Raw genomic sequence first — 24,303 nt, forward strand, 5'->3', positions numbered from 1 at the left:
ATACTGCGACGAGGGTAACGTAAATAAATATATATTATATATATCCTTTCGGATTCGATCGAGAATTTATATGAAATTTTCTCGATGGCGAACAGTATACTCGTATATAATATACAACATAAATCGTAATATTGAGGTTTTCGTAGGGACACAGTAGCAACGGCAAATAGGGAAAGACGGAGAATGAAAAAAAGAATATAACTCGATATGATATTATAAACGGAAAAAAAAAACACTAAGCTTTTTATCCTAGGCAGCGGTGATACGTTCGGTGCCCACGCCGCCGTCGCCTGCGTTTTAATATAATATTATACAGAGTATATATTTTTCGTTATAATAATATTATATTTCCACCGAAAAATAAAGCCACACGATGACGACATTATGACGACGAAATAATAACACGGGTTCAACGGTGGGAGTGTGGTAAATGGGGAAAGGGACGTTGTTTTCTCCACCACTGCGCGCAGCGTTCTGCTCATTAGATCGGTTATGACGGTCATGTGTCACGAGCAGCGCCGGAGCGGCTGTTTTTTCTCTAATCGTTTTCTACCTCTATAACGCAACGACGTACATTTGTCCGCCGCCGCCGCCACTGTTTCTAAATTTAGTGCGATGGTTAAATTTAGTCTAGTGCCATTTTCTCGGCCCAGAATATGCCAGCTATGGACCAACGGCTCGGCATCCGATTTTTTTATTTTTATTTCCCGTTTGTTTTTCTACCCACTTTTCGACGCCGCTTTAAAAACCACCACCCAATGTCTATAAATTGTTCGAATTCAATAGTAAATACAAAACACTGTGAAAAAAAAAATGAAGTACATGGACACTGCAACCACGAACCGTCGTCAGTCGGACGAAATTAAATAAAACGCAGTAGAAAAAGGATTGTTGTCGAGTCGCGCCTTAATTAGCTAAATTCTACGGGAGTGGTGAGGGCGAGACAGGGGATTTAAACGGCGCCAGATTAATGCGACGTCGGTGCAGTATTATATATAACTATAACAATATACGACTATATATATATATCATATATATCGGTATAAGCCTCTCTACCGAGGCTTAGGTCAGGGGTACACACACGAAAAGGAGAGCACTTGGCTTTTCGGAATTATACGCCCCTTCCCATTCACCCACTCAGCACTCAAAAAAGTCGCGTTATTATTTATTAGTCTTCTTTTTTTATTTATATATATATAAATATCTGTTACTCTAGTTATCTGTGTTTTTGAGTACAAACTCTTTTTGGGTGTGTAAATGGGAGCTTAGCAGATTAGGTAATAGTGTCGTTTTAGATTTAATATTAACATTTTACATTTGATTTCCGTCAAGTTAAGTTAATTTTTATAAGTAGTAATTTTTGTAAATTTATATCTGAGTAATGATGATCACATAATCGTTTAAAATACATACTTTTGACTATTTAGAAGAATTTATTGCTTACGAGTTGTAGTTAACATATTATATGCATGTACATACCTATATATGTAAATAAATAACTGACATAGAGGTATAATATGTATACCTAATTATTATTATTATTATTTATTATTATTTTTTTTTTTACTAAAACTGCTATTTAAATAAAAATATTTTAGTTAAAAATTACATTTAAAAAAAAAATACAAACGCGTTATGCAAACTAAATCCTGCAACCTGCAGATTAGGTATTTGCATGTCGCTGACGCGTGATGACGTCACTGTATAAAAGATTTTCTTTAAAATTATTATAATATAGTACAATATACGTCACTCGAACCGTAAAATCGCTGGAAACAACTCTACGAGTCGCATTTCAAAGACCATTACATAAAATATATTAAATACCTGTGTATCTGGTCGCTTGTTTGACCAGACACTGGTATGTTGACCTATTGCACATAGGTAATTTTATAAATCCCTACGATTCTCAGATCCGTTCTGAACTAAAGTCCGATAATCTTATATATATATGTGTGTGTGTGTGTGTGTGTGTGTGTGTATGTAATTAGATTTTTGTTTTCATATGTCTCTCATTGCATTCAACTAGAGTCTGACCAAATCGATACTAAGCGCACGGCCGTTGGTCATTTCAATACTGAAGACGTTTGGGATTATTAAACAATGTAGAAAATCAAATATATAATGATTATTATAATCGTATATTATAATACATACGATAAACGCTATTTAAAATATATTATTACGTTTCAGAAACTGTTTTAAATAATGTGAACTACTCTATCACTAAAATAAAAAGAACATATTTATACGATGACTACAGTAATTATATAATAATATAAAACAAATATATGCAAATCTTTGAGGGATTTAAGAATGATGAATTAGTGCTTGGCTTCTTGATTTCCATATAATATCAAAGTAGATTTTTATTTATTCAATATTTCTATGAAATAATTTGCTTTTTATGAATTTCAATTCACTTCAGCCAATTTTTATAGTATATTAATATATTATATTTATATGAAAACGGTATTTTTAAAGTATACTTTTAAGTATTACAGTTTACTCGTTTTTTAGGAAAATTAGCTTAATTACAATTCTAACATTTTACATTTGTCTTTATTTTATCCATCCACTATATTCATTAATTAATCGTAATCATAAATTCTTTTTTAGAACAAAATTTAGGTATTTTACCTAAATTATGGTAAATATTATTATTTTTTATTAATTGCATAGTTTAAAATAGATAATCGATTTTCTGTAAATTATGGTAGGTCTAATAAAAATATATAATATTTTGTTGAATATGTTGTGAAATAATAAGTTATAGTTTTTATAAAAGTTTAAAGTTTAGATTCGCCTATATACACATTCAATTTCTCTTGGTGCTCGGTATCCTTAATATTTATAGACTATATGTGTCTATGAATACCAATCACAAAGCCTCTGCTGCCAGTTGTTATTAACGATATTGGACGATTCCAAGAAACTATAATAATATACAACTATATAATGACGACTTAGTCCGGGATAGATATGTAAATCTCGCGCGGAAAAACTCTAGGGGAAATACAGGAATGTATATATATATATATTATAGAAAGGCGGCATATAAAAACGTCAAATACCTACCTCTGCAAATAATTCGGATGTGTTGTATAATATACAACTCTTTTAGTCGACACAGCAAGTATCTCTTTCTCCGTATGTTTCCATCACTCTCTCTCTCTCTCTCTTTCTTTCGAATATATATATATATTGTTATATATCTTATATATGAACATGTTGGAAATAAACAACCACCGCGGCAATAGACGAAGAGTGGAGTTTTTTTTTACTCCAAAACCAACGGCGGCCCACATGAATAATTTATGACTTGGAGGTGAAGGCGTATATAGTGACTGTGCGCGTGCAATACAATAGTTTTCCGAAAATTTTCTCTGCTCCAGACATTTATACTACCAACGCATTTGTAACGGCGGTGGGTGCACTCGAAAACACAAGTCGCGTTATATCCGTCGCCATCACCGCCATCGTCTCGTGTTTAGACAGGGTTGGAGGTGGGTCGACTCAGTTTTCTTACGAATATATATATACAGGGTGAGTCGTGGTGTTTTTCTCACAATGATGACAACACGACCAGCTATAAATATAATATATATATATATATATATATATAACGGATGAACGTCTTGGGACGTTTTGCTTCGAAACGCGTGACGTTTTTATTTCTCTATCTATATGTTTCCGTCTCTATCTCATTTCTTCCTTTTCGTGTACATGATATTGTTATTAAATATACGATATTTTTCAGCTACTGTCGCCAAAACTCAACTGTTTTTATACAGCACCACTTCCATATCTATTCTCTACTTTCTCTCTTCTTTTTATCCATCTAATTTCTTTTCTTTCTCTCTCTCCCACTCTTTTCATCCCTAAAACGCACACCCTTTTACTGGTCACTACGAAAGGTGTGTTATTGTTCACTGTGTGCCATCCCCGCTCTAGAAATATCGGCCATTACGATCCTTGTGTACAAGTTCCTTGGACAAATTGAGCCAATTTGATGCAGGCGTCACGGCCACCGTTGTAGTAATAATCGTAAAGGCGCCGGAGCAAAAAAAAAATGAAATAAAAAATATGAGACAATAATAACTATACAAAAACCGTTTACGTTTCCTAGTGTTCTACCGATGTGATGTCAATAGTGCTGTCCCATTCTGTAGGTACATTACTGTATTGAATAACCTGTCCAATTTATATTGGTACTCAACAACCCTTAAGATTTAAAAGAAAAACGGTAGTATAAAAACTATATTATATTGAAAAATATTATTATTTCACAAATTAAGATATATAGTATAATATAATACAATTTTTTGACTATTGTATTTAAAAATCTTAACAGCTAATGAGCGCTGATGACTGGTGGGAATGTTGGTTATACTAACATTTAATATATAATTAATAAATAATAATTCAACTAGAAATAATCAAATAAAGGTTAATCTGTGTAGGTTTATAAATATATTACGATTAAGCGAGTTCATTTGCGCCGGTATCAGTGTAATATTTGTTTTAAGGAGAGTAGGGGAATCGAATTTCTCCCTCGGGACTTGTTTTTTTTTCAAAAAGTATTTATAATAATTAGTAATGCAATTATTACATTATCATTATTTAATATTATATATCCCTAATCGGTGAGTTAACAGGCCGCTGCCGTTTTTGTCATAGTCGGTTAATGTACATGATATAGTAAATATATTATGTATTCGTATATTAATATGTAAGTGGATGTGACAGAGAAAATGGTGGGGATGAACAAATGAATCTAATGGATCAATAAGTATCACAAGTATAATAGTCTGTGGAGGAGAAAAAGGGATATATGGACCTGGGCCATGGAAACTGTGCACTAATACATCAACATCGTCAACTATAAAGTTTGTCCAAACTGCCTTTTTGGGTGATAAAAGTTTTTGTAATATTTTAACTCGTAAGTTCGCCAGCCGAATATTAAGGCATATTACGACACCTATATATATATATATATATATAAACCACTATGGGCTTGTATTACAACCCAAACGATAACTGCATTATAGTGGATGGTATATATTGTATATAAATTATGAAATAACTTAGTAGAAAATTTGTTTATGAAATAAATTATAAATATGTATTTGTATATTTTTAAGTCCTTTTTTTTTATAACGTGAGGTATATAATAACATTTTGTTATTTTTTTTTTTATTATTATTGCCAATAAATAAGTTTGTAATAAATTGCACATGATATTCACCATACTTATATACCATTATAATTATATACTACCATACTATATTTTCAATGTATCTGCTTATTAATTTCATACCTTAGACATTTTAAGAAAGAACTTTTTTTAATTGCACAAACGTATAATATGATATTTCAATTAAGTAATTTATCAAAAGATATGTATATCAGTATATTCCGACCAATTTAAATTGCATTCACCAAATATACAGATCCCGTCAAAGCCGTATTAAAATATTATTTCATATTGTCAAAATAATAATATAAGCAAACCTTTTTATTTTAGATAAAAAACTTACACTTAATATAAATAATTACAATATTGCTTTTTATTGTAATTTCCAACAAAAAATGTATATTTTTTCCACCTCTATTTAAATAATTTAAAACATTAGAAAATTTAGAACAGTGAACCACTGTATCCATATTTTTGAAAATATAGATATTGTAAAATAGCCAGGGGGTTGAGATACCTGTAAAATATAAAATATTCAGAGAAGGTTAGGTTAAAACTATGTAGTTAGAAATGAATACATTTACTATAGCTAATATTATTATTATTATCATTGTAGTAAATTATATTTATTTAAATAACAATAAAAAAAAGATACTAACTAAAATCTAAAGACTAAGGCCATCAAAGTATGCCGGACAAGTTTACAATTTGTTTTGTATAAAATATAAATAAATTGTGTCGATCGGCAGTTAATTTTGTTAATATTGTTATATCTGAAATTGTATATATATGTTTATAATATACATATATAATATTATGTTATATCATATTATGTACCTAATATGTACTACAAGTAAAAATGCATATTTTAATACAAATGTACATAAGAATATTTCGTATACAGAAAAGTTATATTATTACAGTATCATATTTAAATTTGGTTTTAGTATAAATATTAAATCGTCAGCTTTAAGACGATCTCCAAAAAACTAGTTAAGAATAAAGTTTACGATATTTACGGTGGCGAATTATAATAATGCATACTAACCTACTATAAACACATGTTGTGTACAGCTGATTTAGTTATAGTAGTTGAAATATTTTCGACTTCGCAGGATAAATTTATAATATTACGTACATTAAAAGTCAGATCCTTACTAATAACATTAGACATAATAATGTGTACGGTTTACGTAATACACTTACTTAAAAAATTGTTTAAGTGGAATAATATTCTATTTGAATGAACGTGATAAATGTAATTGGTAATAATACATTTTAATTATTAAAATTAAAATTGCCCAGATAGTTGGATGGTATATGTTTTTAAAATTTTAAAACGAGTAACTGGAGTTTGCTAATTAACGTACATAATATTATAATGTATATTCGTATCAATTAATTTGTATTACTTTACGCAATATAATTTGAATATTCTAGAAAATAACGTAAAAAATCTTTACATTTATTAAATATAAAAAATTAATATTTGAGAACAAGAAAATAATTAGTAAATTTTAATTAACGAATTTTCGGAATAGATTAAATAATTGAATTGGAATGAAAAATATGTTGAATGTAGAGTTAGGTAAACCAATGAATTGGTTAACCTATAAAACATTTTTATAATATTAAAGCAACTTCCGTATAAAAAAGTGTTTGTTTTGAAAGGTTTTTTAAGTTAATTTACTTTGCATACACGTTTGCTATCAGTCGTTATTCGTGTATTTCAAAAACTTTATATTTATTATGTATATTTAATCGACCAATCATGATTTAATTAATACGCATTATAAAAAGTATAGTATCAATATGATAACAACAATTTGTCTAACCTAATCTAAGCGGCGTGTAAATTCAGTTAATTATATTATTAGGATTATTTAAAAATTTATCAAAATATAAACCATTACATTATTAAAATAATAAAGTATAGCTGTATAATAATTATAACGAAGAGTTATTAAGATATTGTGTTTAAATAATTTAAAAACTATTTAATATTATATTGAGCTTAATGTGGTTATTACTTTCTTAAAAAAATTAGTTAACAAAAATTAGAAAAGGAAAATAGTAAAAGAAGCTGAATATTTGTTATTTATTTTATATATAATAAAATAAATGTATACATAAAAAAATATATATAATAATATAAATTGTTACTTTATGAATGATATTTGTCAATAGTTTTTTATAAAACTAAAAAAGTTATCAAAAAAATGACATTTGAAATAATATATACCTATATTGTTAGAGTTTGTTTTCTAATATATTTTTTCACGGCTGAAAGATTAAAAAAGTACTTATTTCCAGTTTACCGTAACATTTAGCATTTCGCAGAGAATTTCGGAACTGAAATCCAATTTAAACGAGCGCGATTTGAGCGAGTTGTAACCATTTAAAGTTTGAAATAAGGGCAAAAACTGAGACGACGCAAATATTCTTCTATTTTCTTCTTCCTTATTTATTCTCGACGTTCCACCTCGAGACCTCGGCCCAAAGTTTTAGCGCATAAATCTAAATATTTTTAAACTCTCAGCCTGTAAGAAGTTTAATATCTATACAATATATTATATATACTCGTACATGACAATTATTTTCAAGTGCGGTGTACCTAATGGATTAAAATATCAAAGTTTCAAACGGTTAATAACTTTTAAAACCATACTCGACTATATATTTATGTATATAAAGCCACCGCTCACTCATTCCCGTATGTTTTTGCCAGACGTTCACACAGCAATAAATAATATAAACGGATTTTTCATAAAATATTTACGGCGTCTATTTCCAAGTATATACGCGCGCGAGCGCTCGGCTTATAAGCATATACCACGCGGTAGCCAGTTAAAGGACTAGAGATTTTATTTAAAATGTAAACTATTATATTTTATATCGTACCTAAACGGTATATATTATTGTAAATAATAATAATAATGGGTTGGACTTATGGACAGAGAAATCAATGGTCACATTATTTTGGCCGTTAAAAGGTTTTTGATATATATATACAATATACGCGGCTGGTTGATGGTCATCGGACAATATGAGGAACGATATATTTATACATAGTACACAATATCTCGGTTTACTGATTCCTCCTTCCTGTCCCTTTTTCGGTAGTCATCACGGAGGTGGTGGTAAATTTCCGGTGGTCTGTATGCGGTTTTTGACGTGATCCGTTAAAAAGCCCATTATCGGTGGATGCACTAAAAACAAACTCCATTCGACGAGCGTGCGCACAGCCACATTTAAACAAACAAATCCTGTCGGTTAATTTTTCATACGAACGCGACGGGATGATGGGATATCTAAGTTGTTGGATAGTCATTTTTTTTTTCATTTATATATTATTATATATTATATAGTATAGTATATTATTGACACCTGTCGGCTTGTAAATTAAAAAGTCACCACCGCGGTATTGGGACGGGTGAAAGTTTTGACGGGTCTTTTTTCAGCAGTATACGTACTGGACAACGGTCGGTTTTCGCGCGAGATCCGTTGTCATTGGATATTTTCAAACAGTCTCGCGTTACCCTACCCCATAGTATAATATAATATATACACAACGTGCGCTATGCTGCAGCAGCCGTTGCAATCGATATATGCCCATAACACATTCGGTATATGTATGTACATAACGCAACCGCCCTCCCCTTGTTCGATTCCTCTCCGTCACAACGGCCCGTCATGCTTTCGTCCTGCTTTCGGTCTTCCTCTTCGTCGGCGCATACACCGCACATACCCATTTGGAGGCGATCCAAAGGCCATTGTTTGAACGGAAGTGCGCCGGTAATGGATAGGAAAACACACGCGTTCATCTCACACACGATGATGGTCTCTCCCAGCTCTCCCGAGCCCGCGCGAGTGCGAGACAAAACATTAGCGAACGTCGAAAGGAAGGAGGGTAGGGAGACCGTCCGACCCGCATCCCGGAGCCCACATGGCCCGGTCACGGAAAACTTATATATATATATACACTATACACGTTTGAGGATGAGTAGAGGGTTTAGGGGGAAAATCTTCGTCATTTGAGGGGATTCGGTAGGAAGGGTAGAGCGTTGGGGCGGATGGCATTATAACGGACAACGACCCGCGGTGACTGTATGTATATAATATATCGTAAAGTGTGTGATGCCTGTAGCACTATAGGCGGTGGTGCTGCGCGGGGAAGTCGTTTTGCGCTCGGTGAAAAAAATAATGTATTATCTACCACCGACCTGAGGGAAACCCAATATATTATACATATAGTTTTCGTTTCTTATTTTCTCTATTTCCATACCAGAGATTGGTCTAATCCAAATAGGATTTCCCGCAAATCCTCATCTATAGTCCTATCGCTTTCGCCGCCGGTGGTTATCTGACTGCAATCTAATTTTCTGGCGAACCGAACGGGCGCAATTAGAAGATCGATCGGAACTATCATAATGTTATTATAATTTTATGTACACCAGCGCGATAGATACTCGTCGACTTTCTATGGATAATGTTCTATATGTGTGTTATCCCTTCTCGACCTGTTCATCCGTGCAAGTGCGCGTGGCGTCGAAAAGAGAAGACGATTTTCCGCCTCCCGCTCCTCGTGCGGACCACGCCGTTCGTCACATATATCCACGCCAAGCTTACGGATTTAGCATTATACCTATATTATATAAAGCTGCAAGTTGACGATGACGGATTGCTGCGGCGATGGAGATATTTTGACGAAACATCCTCGTATAAATGAAGTAAACCGTCGCGTACATCGTAGTAATAATAATCATAATATGTCTTCGCACGCGGCTTGTCGTCTTCGGGTGTCGTTTAAATATTTACATACATTAATAAATTACATCAGGTATTCAAACTGTCCAGCTGCAGGTATGCGAGTAGGGAAAATATTTTTTAAATATTAAGTCAAAATCAATAAAAATATAATATTTTACCTATAACAGTATAATGACATTTATTACATAAACACAAGACCATATTATGAATACAAATATTCGGAAAACGCATAAATTCGATTTAATCTCGTTGTTTATATTATTACTACACGGACAATATAATATGTTGGTATATACCTTTAATAATGTTGGTTGTTATTGTTATTATTATTATTATTATTATTACCATATGTTCAGAATTTTTCATATACGTATACGAAACGAAAAAAAAATTAACATACCTTTACGAGCTTTTACGCATATAAAACACACACACACACACACACATATATATATATATATATTATATATTGATATTTTTGTCGTTTCAAGGGTTCGTATAATAATAACGTATTATACTAAAAATAGTAATAGTCGCGTTGCGGCACGACCGAGAAAATTTCAAATGAAACATTTTAAAAAGTTTACTTTGCAATCAAATAAATGCGTACAAATGGAATTTTATTACATACCTACATTAATTATCATATAATGATGTCTTTAGTATGAAATACCTATACAATATAATGTTGTATACGGTATAGGTTTTATAATATTACACGCGGGATATAAAAACAAATGGCCCGGTCGTTATAATATTAACCCATTATTTTTTTTTTAAAAAAAGATCTATAATGTAAATAGTCATACAATAATAAATTATATAAACCTATAACGATTTGCAGCTCTGTCGTTAAACCGTATAGTTCTTGTCTGTAATTATTTCCATGCGTGTATAAACAAGCGCTATTGGTTTGCCAGAAACCTTCAGATTCATCCGGTTATTATTACGTCGGCAGGGTGACACATTAAAAACAACCGCCACCGGTTAAACACCGGGCGCATCGTTATTACACAATATTTAAATACGGGTGCGTCATATTATATTCTAAAAAGTCGTCATCGGCGGCCTTATGGTAACAAAGAGGTCTAATGAACGCCAGTTAGTGTACGAACCGTGAATAATTATTATTGATACTGAATTCTGTCAACCGTCGCCGCTGCCACCCTCGCACGCCAAAGGGTTCATCCAGTACGATAGTGGTATATCGTATGCACACTCTTATGTATATGTATATAATATTATGTTCATGAATGTACAAACCAAAATTTAAAATACATGTGTAGGTAAGGTATGTGCCTATGTAAATTTATGACTACCGCAGATAATGCATCGCATAGGTATTCGCTTAAATATATTCATTTTCGTAGGAAGCACATTAAATTGTAATGCGTAGGGAATCTATAAGTTAAAGTAAAGCTTAGCATTCCACATAATAATATGGATTATTTAAAGTTGGTTGGCGATTGTGCATATATATGTGTGCAAACATGTGCTAAACTATCTAATAAGTACAATATAAAGATACGATGAAGTATAGTTTTTTTTTTCCAATAAATAATAATATTAAGCATTTTTTTACAAACTTTAAAGTGTAGTTAAAATATATATCTATATATTATTTAATTAAAATGTTTATTTTGAATCGTGTTTTTTTCAGAATATCTTATCATTTGAACGTTTTTATTTACATTCATATCAATCATTGAATTAGTAGAACCGTTATTTTTATTACATTCTGAGCAGAGCAATTAATGTATTGGTTTTAAAGTGATATGTGTGATATGTGTATGTATATGTGTGTGTAAATAATTATTGTCGCAGTAAAAAACTTAGATTTTTAAAAATGGGGGTGATTTCTAATAGCAAATTAGATTTAGCTAATGTATTAAGGAGACAAAAACAAAGTTCTAAAAATAAATTTTATAATCGGGGAAAATTGAGGAAAAACAAGTATTTTTACGCAAATCCAATTTTCGACAAAATCAATTTAGTTTTTTGTTTTAACTCGAAAAATAATTTTAGATATTTGAAATTAAATTATCGTAGAACTTTTATAATATTATCATTTTCTATTTAAGACAAAATATTCAACCATTTTAGACTTATTTAGTATTTTTAGGTATGAATAATTTTCAATTTTTTTAGTTTTTTCTATGTATTTCGATTAAAAATTATTCCCTTGGTTAGAAACGTTTGATATTTTAATACAAAATCCAATCCCAAAAATATTGTTCTTGTATCTGTATCTGTATTAAAAATACAAAGCCAAATTTTTTTTTTACAAGTACTTTAAATTAGATTTTTTTCAATACTAAAAGTAAAATAAATGATTTTCTTAGATATGTCAAAAAAACGTATTGTCATGAAATATACTTATTGGTATAGTCTGTCTAATAAACCATCTCTACTCACAATTATTATTCGTATACAATGATATTACATTAATGAATTCAAATTTAACACTCCCGTAATAGTGACCCATTCGACACGTAATGTACAGCAAAGCGGTACCCATTTGCCTAAATTTTTTATTAAAATGTGTAGTATATGGATGATGAGGACGGAACAGTTGAGTAAGATAGACATATAATATAAGGATAGATATAATATTTTAAAATAATAAAATATATCTTCCTGGTGTGTACACTTAATAACTCAAAAAATTAAATATTGTAGCAAAAAAATTGTTTACTGAATAAACGTATAAATATTTAAAAGCTTATCAGTATCTAACACCGATCCGGGACATTATTATAATATTTACATGTTGAATATTTATCAATATACTTATGGCTATGTTGACGTGTTGTAGCAAGCCTACACTGATAAGTGGGAGCTCAGAGAAATGTTATAAGATTGAAAATGAATAAATTGTTTTTTTTTTTTTTTATTGTTATTTATACATAATTGTATACTGAATATGTACGCCGTTCTTTAAAATTTGATACTATCATGATTGAATACAGTTTTAAGTGCTTTTTTTGTATTTATTATAATCTTGTTATTATTTAATTGTATTATTTTTTATTAACATATTTCATAGAAACTACTAGTTTTTACTTTTTAGTATGATATGATTTATTTGTTTAATTATAATTTAGTTTGCTGATTTTTTTTTATACTTGAAATTTCTCAAACAAAGTGTTTTTAAATAAAAATAACTCACTAATAGAGTTAGCGATTCGAAAAGTATCGAAACTTACTCGATTTGAACCATGAGATATGTATATTGTAAATATTATAAAATATGAGCTATACATATAATAAAGATACAAGTAGTGTTGACAGTGTTGATAGTAACAATAATCGACGAAGATTTATTAATAACTCAATAAATCGGACTAAGGTAATCTAATGTTAATAACTTAGGTCTTGAGATTAGTTATTTTCTTTGCTTTTCAGCCGATCGTGATGATGTATATATATATATACTCACACACGTCGTATAATATGACGCATCTGCTTCAGGCCATGGTAAACCAACGGTTTAAACAATATCACGACGACTTTTAAACGTCACGTGGTGTCGTTGTTATATTATTACATATTGTTCGTTCGCAACGGCGTTATGAGAAAACACCCGAGTGGTTCCGGTCAACAATCGTCATCGTTATTGTTGGTGGAGAGCAAAAACAATAATAATATTACAACTCAGAGATGCCGTCGAGTATACGATTTATCTATTGAGTTCATTTCGATCTCGATGAGTAGGATACATGTCTTCCTTGGTGATATTATTATTATTATTATTTTACGATATTACAAAACCCAAAATGATTTCTCAAGCGTTAATATTGTGTATAATATTTCTTGTATACCTGTACTGAGTATACTGCGTATGTAGAGTATGAGAACCTGTACTCCGATTTTAGCAACGTTTCGATGGATTTCGATGTCTGCCAGCTTGAGATTTTATAACATTTTAAATTATGTTATTCGATTTTATACGCCCTTCATTTATATTAAATACCCTATTTTAAACCATGTTTTTGCATTCTGCGCGTTGTCGTGTTTTAGGGTATGTACCCCCATACATTATATTATTATCATAATAATATACGGTTCGTATGTATAATAAATAATAATATTTTAATAATAACACAAAACGCTCATACGTATCTATTATAATACTATTGAGCGGTCGCACAGCGCATATCGCGTTGTGTTGTTTCGGACCGGCGAGAATGGTAATTAAAACTAATTTGTTTGTGGACCCTTCTTCCGCCAGGGACTCGTTCGATGACTCGTAACGAACGGCTTAGGAAATAAAATTTGCTCGCCACGCGTCGAGAACCACTTCAACGCCGTGAGTTATTGTATCATACGAATTACGATCAGTTACGCACAACGGCGGCATATGACGGTGTAAATCAGTAAATCATAAGAATGTGTACTAACACTCAACACATCACTGCAGTGATGCACAATAATGAAAACAAATTTTATTAACTATTGTATTTTCCGGCAACGATCATGGATATATTAGTCGACACTCCTGACTACTTTATTTTTAAATTGTTATGTACTAATCTGTAATAATTTTATGTGATTTCCCATGAAAAAAAAACAATATTAGTACTTTTATTCCACTTAACAAATTGACGAATAACAACAAAATAGATAATTTCAAAATTCTATTAATCTAATTATTTTTAAAATCGGAATGATGCAACGACGGATACCTTTATCTGTTTCAAATGTAATAAAAGTTATCGATACATCTTCTAAAATCGAATAAAGAATCCAACAACTAACAAGACGTTTAACAATTTATTTATTTTTCACTACAAACACTGAAATAAACATAATGCAATAGGACGTGTACAAATTGCAGTAACCTCGAGCACAGTTCGAGACTTTGAATCGCTATTAGAGCGGGAAACCAGATGATTTTTAAACCACCCATACATTTTGATATGAAACATTATGAAAAACATTGTAAACGGCATGTGGCGTATTGCATAAAATACGAATTTTGGTACTTATATGCTTGTACTTATAAACAATAATCTAAAAATTATAAAAAAAATTAAACAAATCTAACCATTGTCCGTACATGATACGTAATTATAGCTGCACGTCGTGTATCGTGTTCACAACTCGTTTAATTAAAAAATAAAAAATAAAAAAAATATTACGATTTGTAGTGAATCTATATAATATACATACGCGCTATATCTATAAAATAGTCGTATACTTTTAAAGCACACACAACACGCGTGTTGTTTTGGTTTTACGGTCTCCGTAGGGGGAGGGGGAGACATGCATCGCTAACGCGTCGACAAATTTTTTCGTCCTCTTTATTCGACTATAAATTAAGTCCCATTATAATACAATATTATTACTGTGTGCACAGTGAACATTATACAATTTTACACACGTTTAAATGATATTCGAAATTAAAATCCCGTACCGAATGCAAATCAAACGGTTTTTATTTATTAATTATAATTTCTGGATTCATCGGTTAGTATTCATTTTATGATGTTCAGCAGACGATAAATTGATTTTCAGTGTCACAAATAATAATAATTATAATTATTATAATAATATTTGTATTTAATCGGCGGGGAAAATAATAAATACAATATACATAGTAGTATAAGCGAACAGTCATTAAATATAATTGAACAAAAACACACCTTTAAAAAAATAATTAATACACGCGTATAATATTGGTTTTACGTTTAATTGAAATAAAAATACGAATTCGGTGCAATTAACGGATTAAATAACGAGAAAAAAAAAACCATTTAGAATGTGAAAGAAATCACTTTATTCGGGTCAAAGTACTCGTTGTACAAAATCATTTAACACTTTTAAATAGTATTATTTCAATTCGTAAATCAGAATAATATAATATATTATTCTTAAAACACTCAACCATAATTCATGGTATTATATTTTATTATTCTGACTTCCGGTTTATGAAAACCAAATCATATTTTAGTAATAAAATCGTTACAATACGCACATATAAATAGTGATGCTCGCACTCACGTATAGTATTAATAATAATAATAATATTATACTTTTGATGACTTATCACTATTTCACTGTAGCTAAATAACTATTTTTCCTCGCAAAATAATTCTAATTTTTAATATTTTTTACCATTATCAATTCTAGGAAATTACATAATATTGTGAAATTCAAGGGTATATGAAACTGGAGTAGGTTTTACCAAAACATGTCGTTTAATCGTTAAAGATTTTTCCACCATCGATTAGATAGTATTTGATATATAAATATAATATTATATTTCAATGAATGAAACGTGTGTCATATACACCTACATTATTATTTTTGCCAACGTCAGATGTTTTGAAACAAGCCAACAATACTGCTTATTTATAATATAATATAGTTGCCGGGCATGATATTATGGTATCGATAAGCACTAAACGATCAAACAGTAAACTATTTATTTTAAAACTGTTTTAACATAACTTGAACGCTCCACTGAAAATTCAGAGACACAGACATGGCTATAATATTGTTGTTATACACGAGGATTTTAATAGGGGTTCATGAGTTAATGAGATAATTGTTCGTTGTATATTAATTAAGTCAATTGCTGTAATTTAAAACTCCGAAACGGTCTCATGAATTAAGAAACGACATATTATAATATATATATATATATGCATTGACTATTATGTAATGTTTCATCAACTGCTTCGAATAAATTTTAGTTAAAAACCAAAAAAAAAAAAAAACGAAGTGTGGTTTAATTATATTGTTTCGTTTTTACAACCAGCTGAACGAGCCAATCGATTCTACCTAATGTCGATGTTGTTGTGGTCGAACATCGAACATTTAAGTATACCTAATGGGTCAGGTTATATACTTATATATACAATTTTTTAGTCGTACACGCGATGAATTTCGTCTCGGCAGCGTGTCTGTTAGTCGCGTAGATGTAAGATAAAAATATAAAACTGAAATATTATATTGTAATAATGTACAGCTATTCTAATTCATAAAACGATTTCGTACAACCGGCTGTTGGCTGTACTCCAGTTCGTCATAAAACAAAAAAAAAAACAAAAAAAAAAGAATAAATAAAAACTACATCATACTAAACGTCTTTGATCCCTATTCAGTTCGACTCGTTATTTATTAATGGGCCACAACGTTTGTTCGGGACGGTACCATACTTTTTCCTCTCTCTTTTTTTTAATTAGCGACCGGCGGTGTGGAGGAGAGTCGAGGCAACGCCATCTCTCGGTTTATTCATGTTAATTTTCAAAAAGAATCCTTTCCTACGACAAAAATCCCTATTATGAGACAGACGCGAACCATTGTGCTTGAGATTTTTCTCCATTCGAAAAGAACCAACTCCCCGTAAATAATCCAGCATCTGGTTTTTTCACCTTGAACGCGTTCGTTTTTCTGCTATCCTCCTTATATTCTATACTATATTGGAGTACAACTATACAGCGTATACGACTTTGGAGAATGAAAGGAGTGGTCGGCGAAACCACCAGCTCTTTAGGATTTTTTTTTATGTTCATCCTATTGTGCTCGTGTTATTTTATCACAAAAGCTTTACACACACACACACACGTGCAAGTCCGTATGGTTGCGTTGATTACAATTCACGAATCTCGAGTCGTCCTGTTCGGCGGAATACTAGCAAATAATAATAATTCGTAAACATCTGCAAACGTCGGCGTTGAAACACAACAACAATAATAGTACATAATAGTAACATATTATTAAATAATAATATAGTTGTAGCAGTTTTAATAAACAGTGACATATCAAAATCTAATCTAATATTAATATATTATGTGTATGTGGGACCAGTCGACACGAAGTAAATTCTTGATTGAACACATTTTACATAATTACTTAATTACAATTTTTATTAATCAATATTATTGAGGATAACATGATTACACGTTATAGAATTTTGGCATAACATGGGCATATTTTAATGTTATTGAACCAACAGTCATGGAAATGATATGAAAAATTTATATCTTTTACAAGTTTTATTTATTTTCTAAACTATTTTAAGATATTATGGATACATTCTATTTACTTATTCAAAATGTCTTATTTTTATGTAAACTTATAGGTTGAAATTTTTAAGAAATATAATACTTATTACCAACCTATATTATAAACTATCTGTACATTACGAGTATAACACCGATATTCCTGCGATAATATAAAGGATTACGATAATGCAAATAGAAATATGTGTGTATGTTTTTCTTGGTAAGACAGTAGCGCTTGGTTGGCGTTGACTTTATCGTCGGAAAAGGATGCGCAGCAGGATGACGGTGAACGAGTATTAAACCCGTTTATAAGGAATAATGGAAGTGCTCGTTGTATGAAGCAGTTTTAATGATAACAATTGTTTATAAATAAATACTTATAGATATATTCTTAATTTTCACCTCTTTCCTGCCACCCAATTTGAAACTTTTGTGTAAGCCACCACATTGTTGCAGATCACAGATCTCGTTTAGATATAATATTGTATTCCAAATTTGATAACTCCATACAAGAAAATATTTATCCTCCCGCAGTGATAACACATTTTACCATATTATTATGCTATTTATAAGCAGACGTGAAAAATCGCAAATAAATATGCATATATTATTATTATTATATGAATATCTACACAGTATTGATGATGAAAACTAGTGATGTATAATAAATATTAATCTACCACATGACTCGAACCACAACGATATTTGACATCAGTGTAATAACAGTCCTCTGAGTTTAAAGTAAATGTTCAATATAAGTACTAGTATACAACGGAAACATTCACTATCGAACAGATTTTTTGAAAAGACAGTGACTCACTAAAGATTTTAACACTCGCAAAATATAAATGTGTATATACGCGTATCGATATACTTTCAAAAAAAAAAAGACAAAAAATTTATGAAATTTATGAAATTACTAGTCTATAGTTTAGATAGTAAATATTACATGTTTGTGTGTGTGTGTGTGCAATTATGTCATAATCATAGGACAAATAAAAACTGATAGTGCGCCTACAACAACATTACGATGTTACAAAAAAAAAAAAAGAATAAAGATTAACGCGTGAAAATCCTCTGGCTCGATTGCGATCGGATTGGTTTTGCAGCAGATTACATCGATAAACGCACGTGATGTCTAAAAGCTCGTTTAGCAGTCTTTCAAAGCCGACATCACTGGGCTTAATTGTCGTTGTCATCAAGCACGTGTTACCTTTGACTAATTTGATTCATTGGCACACTCGTATAGGTATTATATGCTTTCGCCGGTTGTACTATGCGGTGACATCTCTTCGGGGTCGTGGAAAACCGCTAATAATACGCAGACGGTCAGATGCGGGATCGCGGTGTCGAAGTGAGTTGGGAGAGATAAGAGTAGTAGCACGTGAAAAATTGCTGATCGTTTTTTTTCTATTTTTTTTTTTTTTTTGGTAACGTGCCGACCGAGCAAGCCTCCTCAAATGCCTATTTGTAACCGTTTCTCTTTTTACCGTCTGCGGCGCATCGTTAACGAGTCGTGTTTGTAACTTAATGAATACCGCCGAGCCGCCGCCATGCATCTCCTCTTCCTCCAGTCGACGACGTGAATACGTGCGTGTGTGTATGTATAACACACGGTGATAATAATAAATAAGTAAATAACACGCCATCGAAATTGAGTCATTCAAAATGCTCGTCTCGAAAATAGTTCGTATTTTTTCTTTTAACTTATTTTTTTTTTTTTTTAAATATGTTTATATTATATTTATTTATACACGTATATTTGGTTTTTTTCGTTTCTAGAAACGATTTTGCACATAAATGCTCAGTAATTAACGACGACAGTTTGCGTATATATATTTATAATGATGATATATTTGTTCGAAATGTGAATAGTATATTTATTATATACAGAGTGTAGCAAAAATAACTTTATATTAATAAATTATGTTATAAAACCTATTTAAAATTAATAATTATTATATTAAAAGAAAAAAATAATGATTTGAATAAAAGTTATTAATTACCTACCGACTACCACTATTTTTGATTAAATTGAAAAATTGTTTTCAGTTTACACCAGTTTACTTATTATAAATTATCTGTTTAGTCTCCCTAACAAATCTGGAATACAGAGTATCGCATATAGTATAGTCAAATAGGTGATAATATACGTGACTGAAATAAGTCAAAATCAGAAGATAGTGTAAATTGTTTTAATTAGATTTGTTTCTTATATATCTATTTTTTATCATAGCTAACTAGACAGGTATATTATTTTAATTTAATCAAGATTAAATATTATGTAACTATAAAATTAAATTATCAAGTATTTTCAAAAATAAGTATTATTTTTTTTGTAAACAAATAAAAAAAGAGAAAAAAAAATTATTTAATTAAAAACATGCTTGTGTGTCGTATATATGTTTTATTATTTTTTGTTATTATAATTGATACTGTAATTAGGAGGTATTAAAAATAATCTCGACAGTAATAAAAATTAAATTTTTGTTTAAAAAATAAATAGTTCTACAGAATACATTTAAGAAAAATAGTTAATTATTTAGTTCTATACAGTGGTTTTATACACTTGTTTTTGTATAAGAAAAGTTTGTTTCCATATAAATTATATTATGATAATAATTATTCACCGCCTGTCATCATCGCTGAACCTACCTATCTCCATCATATACTTTTGCAAGTCTCGTTTTAAATATATGTCGTTTCGCACGGCGTCAGAATTAATCGAAACAGGAACCGCCCACTCGGTGAATTTATTTTAATTTTTCACGTGCACGTATAATAATAATAATAATAATAATGATAAACGGCGCGAGATTGTTAGACGTGATATTTTTTCGTAACCTTATGCATAATTGATAATATTCAATATAAAATATTTAAATCGCGATGTGTGACTGGTCGCGTCTATTTAAATATCTTCATACATCACAATTATATGAACGGAAAATATGGAAAATGTACATCTTTATATTTTTATATAAATTAGACAGTGTGCAGTCTATAAGTGCGTATAATATCGAGACCTATAATATTATCGGGTGAGTAAAAATCTCTTGAAAAATGTAGTGTTTAGAATTCTAGCCACATCAAATATATAAGCATATACACTGAAAATCCGTCAACGCTTCGAGATTGATATTCTTTTACGGTTACAGATCATTAAGTCCAGGACGGAAAAATGAAAATACACTACGCGTCCGTATACGAAAAGTGTTACAAGATATTTCAGGCTTTTACCACTTAAATAACGAGTATACAAGAGTGGTGCTTGTGTTACAACACGTTTACGAAAATAACATACGATATGCGTTCTGCGAGTGCATGTAAGTAGATATCCATATGATTTACAATGTACCTGATGTAACACGTGTTTATGCAGTATTATGCTGCTGTGGCAGGACAAAAAAGTGTATGTTTAAAAGTGGACGATAGAAGTATTCAATCCACGACCCGTCTTGTCCTCATATTCAAGCCTCGCGAACACATCCAGCGCGAGTATTTTTTAATACGTGTTTTTATTTTTAACGTGACCCGAGAGATTTCTAAAAAAACAATAGGTGTCCCGTTGCTTAAAAGGCTAAAATCCCTTAGTGGCTTGGCCTGTGCTACAACGGCATTGGATTTCGCTAGATCCACCGGCTAACAGTGATGATGGTTAATTGTAAGGGATGATGTGGTGGGGCGGTCGGTGAAGGTCACCCGAAGAGTCGTTTGTAAAATAATTTATGTTTACATTTTTAACAGACCTCATAAATGCCCCAGATGCCTATTATAATAATTATGTTTATTATTATTATTATTATTGTTATTACTGCGCAGCTATACAATAATATACATACCGCCCTCGGTCGTACATTTTCTACCCGGCCAATATAATATTATATGACTGCCCTATCTAGCTGCACCGCATTGTATACATTATATTATTCTTGTACACCAACAAAGTACAAATAGATTTACAGTACGGCGTGTGTATAATATAGTATAGTTGTGACACACACGCGGTGTACAATAATAATAGGTACTATGTAATAGGCATACTATAATTTAATATAACGCAGACCCCGTATAATATCCAATATAGTGCCTATTGCCGTTTTCCTCGACGTGTATTATTCAAAACACGACATTATACCGTACTACCGTAATATATTATTCACATCCGCAGTATATACAACATTATTGTATGTGCCGTAGATATTTCAAGTAAACGTTACCCGAACCTTGGTCACCGTTGTCGCCGTGCACAATAACGTGTATGCCTACATATTATAGTGCGTTGTGTGTATTAGAAATACGTATTTATAAGTACTGACCTGCAACAGACAAAACAAACGAAAAACATTGTTAGTGCATATTATAGTACAATATATCGTAAAATATTATTATCATTATTATATAGCGTATTATAATAATACGTTGATTTTTACAATATCAGATATCAGAACGTTTATCGAGTAGTGGTGAGAGGGTGGTTTTTAATACATTTGTAGGCACAATGTATTACAGAATCTGTGTTCGTACACAAAGACTTTAATATTTTAAGGAACAATTTCAGATTTAAACACACCAAATATACAAAGATATTAAAAAATAACACACACGCACGCACACACACACACACACACACACATATAATATAAATATATTATATATGTGTAAGCCAGTATTATTATACCTGAAGTGTTATATTAGTGGTACAACCAAACTCTAAATCGATAATTTAGTCCAAATTTGGTGAGAAATAATTACCATTAATTCATACAATCTATTTGAATATTTCGATCGAATTTGTGTGCGCTCGACAAATCGTTTTATAACAATATTATGCGTGCATCTACAGTGTGCGCGTGTATAATATATATTATATTATACGGTCTATATTTTTTTTTTATAAAACTATAATTATACTGTGATTATATTAATTTTTCATGTCCTCGGTTTAATTATTCAAAAGTTAACAGTATTCAAATACGAGTGTTTCATAAAATATATTAACAAATATGGTTTGATTTTTGAATTCAAATGTTTTCGGAGCCGGTTCCATATTTTTTATACTAAACAAGAAAACAATTTAGGCGACATAATAAGTATTTTACGATACTATGTAGGTATATCATTTTTCATATTTTTATTTTCAAATATTCAACTAATTGATTATTGAAATAATTATCGCAAAAAATAGTTTTTTTCCATAATCTAAGAGATAACCAAATTTGAAAAAAAAAATTAGTTTTGACAAAAAGATGCCTGTCCCGCGATTACATTTTATATTATTAGACACTTTTCGCCGTTGTTGTTGTTGTTGTTGTTGTTGATACGGCGCTGTCATGACTCGATCACATCACGTATACTAGCGGTATTATTTCTACATATTATACTACCTACCCAAGGTCGTCGGTACATATCCGAACGTAAGTATTTATACAATCAACGCGTGCAGTCTCCTACTGCGGGAAGAGAGGAAAGATGTATGCAACGACGGAGTAGAAATAGTAGATTATAGTAGGTGCACGAGAAGGCAGGGCGGATTATATCGCGACCGGGAAAAAAATAATAATATTATTGTTGTTACATAATAATATATAATATATAACAATAATAAAACACGGGACGAGCGACCCGTCATATTATATATTAGGTGTTAAACAATATCATTATTATAATCGTTGCCAGAATAACGCGAGTGAAGATCGCACACACACTCGCAGCTACACATAGTGCTCACTCACGATTTTTAATGAGACTATACAGGACTGGGTACAAACTCGCGATCTACACGTGCACATACACACACTCTTCTGCATCTAAGAAAACAAATTAATTTCGGTTTTTTCGTCGTCCCATTATTATTATATTGTTCTTACCAGCGATCCCCATAACAATATCATTAATAATATAATATACGAAGCGCGGTGCACACACGTGTATATAATACACATTATTCTATATAGTATAATAGGTACATACGATATGCTCATATATATATATATATATGTGTGTGTGTGTGTGTGTGTGCGTGTGTGCGTGTGTTGTAAAACGTATAATATATTTCGATTATTCGCACCGGACCCGATGCAACGACGGCGGCAACGGCAACCGATAATTGCTGGTAACAATACGCGCACATAAAACAATAGTATGATATTGTACGTAATAATATTACTATTATATAATTATGTATAATATATTATTCGTATTATGCATCGACTGCGATGACGGTATGACGTCAAACAACACGCTAACACGCTCGCGACACATATTATAACGTTAAGTATAATATTATAATCGGATTCGGTAATTAAGTCGTGTGCGAAGAAA

At 30.9% G+C, this 24,303-nt stretch overlaps 1 protein-coding gene across 8 annotated transcripts in view; it reads right to left on the minus strand.

Annotated features, from left to right (window-relative positions):
- LOC113554786 (RNA-binding protein Musashi homolog Rbp6) overlaps positions 1-24,303 on the minus strand; it is a 377,023-nt gene that overhangs the window by 248,964 nt on the left and 103,756 nt on the right. The window lies entirely within an intron of this gene.

Source organism: Rhopalosiphum maidis, chromosome 2 (assembly GCF_003676215.2).
Source record: "Rhopalosiphum maidis isolate BTI-1 chromosome 2, ASM367621v3, whole genome shotgun sequence".
In the NCBI taxonomy this organism is placed as follows: Eukaryota; Metazoa; Arthropoda; class Insecta; order Hemiptera; family Aphididae; genus Rhopalosiphum; species Rhopalosiphum maidis.